Source organism: Amblyomma mixtum, chromosome 4 (genome assembly GCF_055824585.1).
Source record: "Amblyomma mixtum isolate Tamu chromosome 4, ASM5582458v1, whole genome shotgun sequence".
NCBI lineage: Eukaryota > Metazoa > Arthropoda > Arachnida > Ixodida > Ixodidae > Amblyomma > Amblyomma mixtum.
This window is the reverse complement of record NC_143015.1, coordinates 112,853,010-112,861,200: the sequence shown is the minus strand read 5'-3', so window position 1 is coordinate 112,861,200 and position 8,191 is coordinate 112,853,010.

Genomic DNA, 8,191 nt, shown 5'->3' with positions numbered 1-8,191 from the left:
AAGAAAAAAATAGATTATAAATTATTTAGCGGTCGTAGGCGAATACCACACGGTGATTCATGCATAATAGTGTCTTCCGCATCAATGTAGCGAAAACATGCAACCAAAATTGGGAGTCTATACAGTGTTCCATTAAGCTCTTTACAAGTTCACGGTAAGATGAACTCTGGTTCCGTAGCAGCGCCGTAAGAGCTGTATAATACGGCTGAGAATCAAAGCGCCGTTGCTCATTTACTTCTGTCAAGGGGGGTGCATGAATTTAAGACGATGAGAAAGAGGAACACACATGAATAAATACGGACATGCAAGAATGAACCAACAAGCCCAGACCAAAGTAATAGTTTACTATTTGGTCACTCTGTTAACACGAATTCATGGCTTGGAGCTCTGATGTCTTCATACTCATCCCTGCAGTTGGGCTGAGCGGGAAATGTTATAACAGACTGTGCAAAATTTCTAAAATACTTAAAGGTGCACTGAAGAGGAATCTGAACTCGCCTTTTTGCCGCGCGAACTCGATCTACACGTTCTGAGCATTCTTAAAACTTCGAATTATTGCCCTGTGCGGCCGATTCTCTCCTAATTTAAATCGGATTAACGTCGGGCTCCTGCCTTTTTTTTTTAATTCCCCGCAGACGGTGGGAGGAGTCGACCAACGCATGGAGTGCCTTTCAGGCATTCGTGTGGCGGCTTTGCTTTCGCTTTTGTTTTGTTTTTTAGGTTTCCATGAATAAATAGATCTAGTCAGAGACTACTTAGCTGCAAATTAGGCCTAAGGAAATAAAAATACGCGTGGTCTCTTTGCTTTCGCCGGTCACTACGTATCGCTCAGCCGATGGCACAGCGGCAAGCCGCCGTGGGGCTGGTTGAAAGGTTGGCTGACTCCTCCCACCGTCTGCGAGGAATTAAAAAAAAAAAAAGTGGGAGCCGGGACGCTAAATTCGATTCAAATGAGGGAAATCGGTCGCACAGGGCAATAAATCGCAGTTTCTAAGAACACTGGCAACGTGTAGATCGAGTTCCGGCGGTAAAAATACGAGTTCAGATTCCTCTTCAGTGCACCTTTAATGCCAAAGCAGCTCGGACAGCCGACCCTACTCAGTTCATTCGTCCAGCCGGCCCATTGCCGAATGGTGTCACCGTCTGACCACTTCCCTAGAGTGCGAACCACGATTGATTAGAGATATTGCCATGCTGGGTGCATCTTGCCCACTCCCCAACCACGTTTCCAAATTTTGTTTCTTACGAGCGCGTGCAGTGATGGATCAGTGCCGTCATTATCTTGGCCGCACCCTCAAATTGAACTGTCATTAAGTTTAGGTTTATTGGGGTTTAACGCCCCAAAGCTACTCAGGCTATGAGGGACGCCGTAGTGAAGGGCTCCGGAAATTTCGACCACCTGGCGTTCTTTAACGTGCACTGACATCGCACAGTACACGGGCCTCTTGAATTTCGCCTGCATCGAAATTCGGCCACCGCGGTCGGGATCGAACCCGCGTCTTTCGGGTCAGCAGCCGAGCGCCGTGACCACTGAGCCACCGCGGCGGGGCTGAGCTGTAATTAGCGCCTTATCTCTAACACCGCAGCTGCATTGAAAAGAGAAATCGTTGCAGCGTGTACTTCTCAAACACGCATGACAGTTCGATTTCTCTTACAGGGCGTCGCTTCGTAATATTGATCGCCTCGCATCTTTAAGCAATGAATTTCATTAGCGAAAAACTTCTTTTATTGAGTTTGTACCTCTTCTGTTTTGTATTTTTGGCGCTCAGACTGCGCCGACTCCGGCAATTGTAAACAAAAGCTAGTTTGCTGGGCTTATAACGCTCTCATTATCCGAGCCTAGCACAGATGCACAATGAAGCTTCGAGCGGGATATTGAACTGATACTGGCTCACTGCCTATAACAAAAGCACTTCAGCTCCATTGGTGCGAAAGAGGGAGCGTAATCATTCCAGTTCATTTTGCTCGCGAAAGATTGGTGCCATTTAGCTGTCTATCTTTTTTTGCTATTTGGATTACTTATTCGCAAAATGAGCCGACTGTTGTATTGGCAGAGAAAGTATACTCCTTGTGTTATCTGGGATATGCGTGAGTGATTGTACGCAGTGAAGTGAAACCGTGCCGGTTCAGTGATTGGCAGTGATTGCATTGATACAATTCAGAGCGGTGTGTAAGTTAAGCGTGTTTTCGTACATATATCGGCTGGTGTGGGGCCTTTCGAGACACACACGACTACCTAGTAGGCAAGATGCAGTCGCTTCGGTTCTCGGGGTTGGTTGGTCTCGGCGTCTTGTTCCTGGTGGTTCACCTGGCCGGGGCTGAGAAAGTGCATGGCGCAGCGGACGCTTTTCACGTACGTATAGGTTTCCGGTCTACTTTTGCTGAAACACTCTGAAAGTAGAGAGCGCCCCTCAACGGCTGTGAAAATTTGCGAGGACACTTTGGCAACTAAAGTCATAGAGTTTCTTACCATTATCTAGAGCGAAAGCTGGCGGCGCTGCACTTCAGCCACCATGGACGCTCAAAGCATCATGGGGCGGTGAGCTACTTGGTGCGGGATAGTCGTATTTTTGGGCAACACGGAGTGGCACTACTGAGACGTTTCATTCCGAAAACGCTGTTCGTGTGTGCGCAGACGACTTTCGCGCGAACGCAGTGTGCAAAAGCCATAGTAGCAAAAGCGCAACAGCACACGACGCCAATAAAAGGTTCCTTTTTTCGAAATGCCTTTAAAAAACCTTGTAATGTATCTAAGCAACAACCTTTTTTTAAACATATTTACTTTGAAAACTGCGCCTGTTAATTACGAAATATTAGTTTTTGTAGTGTTCATTACTTGGCCAATAGGAAAGCTCTTATTTTGGGCAAACTTTGCACTTAAATGCTTTTCTGCTCGTTTGTTGCAATCATTAGACAAGATATTGATTGTTAGGACATTTGTAGCTATCGAACAGGTTTATTTTTCTATTATTTTTTGGCCAAAAGTTGTAGTTCTGCAGTCGGTAGCTCACCGCCCCATGATGCTTTGAACGCCCATGGTGGCTGAAGTGGTCTCGAGGGGCCTCCATGCAAACTCCCATAGACGGGTTTCCAGCTTTCGCTCTAGTTAATAGTAAGAAACTCTATGACTAAAGTGTTGCGAGGCGAATGCCGAGGACACTATGCCCTGACAACTTCCGGTGGATGTGACGTCACACTGTTCCCGTGGATATATAGACACCCAAATTATGCACCTTTTGTGGATCTTAAGTGTTGATTACGCTCAATTACACATTTTTTCATCTAATTTGACACAAATCTGACGTTTTTCCGACCATTCTGTGGCAATTTTCACTGCACCGTGACGACTTCCCGTGGTTGTGACGTCGCACCGTTCCCGTGGCTATACCGACGTCCGCGCTATTTTGACTCAATTTCGGCATTTTTGCCTGTAATTAATTAATTAATCTACATTCATCAAACTTGGCTTCTAGGTTCATTTTTTCCTCCGCTATCTGAAGAAACCATTGGTTTTCGTCTATCTATCTTAGTTCCCGAGTTAAACGCGTGTGACAGGCTTTGTTAAAGGACGACAGTATGAGCCATTAAAGGCTTTCGCCTTAATTCCGGTGTATGAAAGAGACACTGATGGCAGCCTCAACAGGCCTGGTTTTTGTATAGTCCGATAACTAGTCCTTTTGTTTGTGAGCAAAAAAAGCGCGTTTGAATGGTGAGAGAAGTTCACTCTTTTTGTTTTCTTCTAGATATTCTGGTTCGTGAGTAGGTTGTTAGTGTCGTGGAGTGTTGTCGATGTGTTTAATTTCCATCGTTACTTGTTTCCCTCTTGTGGGATAAAGGCGTAACTCTGTCGATACAAACATCAATTTTCCGGTCAAGAGTTCTTCGCTAACTGCTTCATTCAACAAAAATTATTCCCTCACGACATGGCAGTGCACTTACAGAAATGGCTGGTAGCGGTGGCATGTTTGGTGTTTTTTTGTGTTGTAGATTTTAAAGTTTATTTTTAAATAACAATTTCTTTTATTTTCGTAATATTATTTTTATTTAAAGGCCGCTTATTGTTCGTCAGCAAATGGCAAACTATAAATTTAGGAAAACGTCAGCGGACAAAACAAATTAAACGACCCGGAGTGCGTCAGATGCTTGGTGTTCGGCTGCTGATCGATCCCATCCGGGGCCGGTGCATTTCAAGCAACGCGAAACACAAAAACGCGCGTGTGCTGAGCGGTGTCAGCGCACGTTAAAGAATCCCGGGTGGTATAAATTAATTCTGAGCCCTCCACTACAGCGTCTCTAATATCGAATGTGTAGGTTTGAGATGTTAAACCCCACAATTTACAATTTAGTAACAAGAAGCTCGAATGTGCAGTTTGGTCGTTGCCTGTGTGTAACTATCAATCTGCTATTATACTCATCAGTACTGATTTGATTTATTGATTTATTGGTGTTTAACTTAACGTTCCAAAGCGACTCAGGCTATGTGAGACGCCGTAGTGGAGGGCTCCGGAAATTTCGACCACCTGGGGTTCTTTAACGTGCACTGACATCGCACAGTACACGGGCCTCTAGAATTTCACCTCCAAAGAAATTCAACCGCCGCGGCAGGGATCGAACCCGCGTCTTTCGGGTCACCAGCCGAGCACCATAACCACTGAGCCACCACGGCGGCTAAGTGCCCCTCCAGTTTTCATCATCAATCGCATTTGAGCTCTTTGTAGCCAACCCAGCTTCTTCTGATACTTCGTTGACCTTATTTAATCCTGCCTGCCTTTTTGACGCCGATGATTTCGTTATCCCCTGTGCAGGTCTTCGACAGCTTTCCTTTCGCCCTCGCCATATTCGACGCGGACCTGGACGGAGATCTAGACTGTGCCAGTGCCAAACGAACGCAGTACGACAAAGATGCCCAAACTGCCACTTACGTCTGGATGCTGAAGGGGACCTCGCCGTAAGGTTGAATTCCCTACTGCGAGCTGTGGCCCAAAGCATTTCGTTCTGCCGCTTAGGCGTATTCGCCGAAGGAAACGCTGATGCCCGGAGCATCCTTTACGCCACGACTGAGCAACTGTGAATCTTAGTGGGCTTGTATAGTCCGATACAACAAAAGTGTGCAGTGAAGCTCCGCCCACATTGTGGACCGCCGCACAGAATTCCTCCACGACGAAAAGTAGTCTGTTGTTGAAAATTTTCTTGTATACCTAAATAGGAAGCTTATCAGAAGAAAAAAAAAAGATAAGCTCTAGAGTTCTGATACCTGGCTTGTTTAAGATAGTCAAACGCTAAAAAGCTGACCCGAAAGACGAGGGTTCGATCCCGGCCGCGGCGGCTAGAATTTCTTTGGAGGAGAAATTCTAGAGGCCCGTGTACTGTGCGATGTCAGTGCACGTCAAAGAACCCCAGGTGGTCGAAATTTCCGGAGCCCTCCACTACGGCGTCTCTCATAGCCTGAGTCGCTTTGGGACGTTAAACCCCCATAAACCAAACCAAACCAAACCTAAAAAGCTGACTTCAAGTTACTGACGCGATCGGCCAGCGGAGTAATACAGGACGCCGCGGTCCGTGGCCCTGTGTTAGCAAATGCAGTTTCTTTAAGTTCTATCATACTATAGTGTACAGTGCATAAAAAAATCGAAGGACGATTACGATACTAAATAATGAGAAATTGGAGCGCAGTCTTTGTAGACTCATTGTTTTCTGGTCGGCGGCACGTCTGGAGACGATATTAGTTCGATAGCAGTACTAGTTGATGAAGACGGTAGTGTGCAATGCACAGCGCACGAGAATGTCCATATTAGTCCTATAGGAGTATTAGTTGAAGAAGACGACGATGGGCAATGCACAGCGCGAAAGTGTGTTGTAGTTTAACAAGGGGCCTGATCGGCTGCAGCGATAGCGTAGTGCTCTTGTGAAGCGGCCAATAAAGCTTAACTTTTTTGGCGCCGCGGGGGCGACTTCCTTTTGCGGCAGTGCTTATATTTATTTATTTATTTATGGTTTGGCTCTGTTACACCGATGGTGGCGAGGTGGCTCATTAAATAAAATTAAATATATTGGCACTTTTCCATCGGTTCCAGTGCGAATAATGTTAGGCCCTTTAACATGCACATGTGGTCGTGCCGATTTATGCCAGTGCGACATGCATTATTGTACGCAGTAATCGCGTTTTGTGAAATCTGTGGAGTTACCCGTAACTCTCTGGAAAAGGTTTCGAAGGCGACAGGTTTGGTTTTAATTTAATTAACATAAATTGTAACAGCATAGACGCAAACTGCAGCATGGAAGCAACATTTTTAAAGCTGGAGGCGCCAAGGTCAACTGAAAGCATGCTGGAGCCACATCGACCAAAATAGCCACCGCCAGTGGCTCGCCGGGTTCCGACGTCTGTCTATTCGACTGGCTTGCCACGTGATACGCTGCCTCACCCTTCCAGTTGTTCATGCAGTACCGTTCGCTGTGACTGCAACAACTGCGGTACACTGCGACTAACCTGTCGGAATCTAGTGCCAGAGTGGATGTGAAAACCGCTGTCTTTACAGTCTCAGAGCAAAAGAAGTCGTATCCTTTTTTTGTTCAGTGTTGCAGCGTATATAACTGCCAAGGTTCCGACGCATAGAAGCGTGAAGATGTTGCGCGGGAACCGCGATTTCCTGATCATCGAGGGTACTACTATGCCCTCCACAAGTATTGAATGAGTGTTGGGGACGCGTCTTGATAGGACAATTGTTTGTTATTTAATACGGAAAGACCCGACGTGGTGGCTCAGTGGTTTTGGTGGCCGGCTGCTGATTCCAGGGTTGCGGGTTCGATACTTAGCAGGCGGCCGTATTTTAGTGAAGGCGAAGTACAAACAAAATTGCGAGGCCAATTTGGCAACTAAAGTGTTGAGAAGCGAAAGCCGAGGACACTATGCCGTGACGATTTCCGCTGGATGCGACGTCACACCAATCCCGTGGCTATATCGATACCCAAATTATACATCTTTCAGTGATCTTAAGTGTTAATTACGCTTAATTACACATTTTCCCATCTAATTTGACACAAATCCGCCATTTTTCCGACCATTCTGTGAAACCTTTCACTATGCCGTGACGACTTCCGGTGGATGTGACGTCACACCGTTCCTGTGGTTATATCGCCGTCCGCGCTATTCCGACGGGATTTTGAGATGTTTGTCTATAATTAATAACTAATTAATCTACAGCCATCAAACTTGGCTTCTAGGTTACTTTTTTCCTCCCCTATCTGAAGCAACCATTGGTTTTCTTCTGTCATTTTCAGTTCCAAGTTAAACGCGTGTGACACGGTTTGCTAACGGACGACAGTATGAGCCAATAAAGGCTTTCTCCTTAAAACCGTGCGCTGTGCATTGCGAGCGCGCGTTCAAGAACCCCGGGTGTTCTAATTCAACTGGGAGCCCTTCGCTAAACGGCGTCCTACATAGCTCATGTGTCGGTTGGGGGCGTTAAACTCCAAAGTTTACAATTTTTAATTTAATACTGAAAGGTTGAGTGCCGTCACCATCGTATGACAGGCCGCCGCGGTGGCTCAGTGGTTATGGTGCTCGGCTGCTGATCCGAAAGACGCGGGTTCGATCCCGACCGCGGCGGCTGAATTTCTATGGAGGCGAAATTCTAGAGGCCCGAGTACTGTGCGACGTCAGTGCACGTTAAATAACCCCAGGTGGTCGAAATTTCCGGAGCCCTTCACTACGGCGTCTCTCATAGCCTGAGTCGCTTTGGGACGTTAAACCCCATAAACGAAACCAAACCATTGCATGACAGCGGCAGTAACATGTCTTGGTCGCATGCTCGAACTGAAGGCGGGTTCGGTAAGGGTACGTGCCTGACTTCATCGCTACTGATGTCCCTGATATCACTTCGTAACACCAACTCACATCGTTTTACATTACAATGTCGTTTTGTGAGCCGGTGTCACTTTTGAAATAGCGTTATGTGATTTTTTTTCCTTGATACTTGACAGTTTAACATATCCAGCTTTTCGTATTTCATTGTGTTCGATGGAGGAGCAGAAATTCCCTTCAACACCTAACATCTGAGAAAGCTGTATGGATTTTTAACGTTAGTGTCTACATGTTCACTGATGAAGCTATTGGCAATTCTGGTTTCTGTTCACCTTTTCCCGCAGCTGCCGAGGTCCACAATTTAATCTTGACTAAATAGTCATAGCTAAG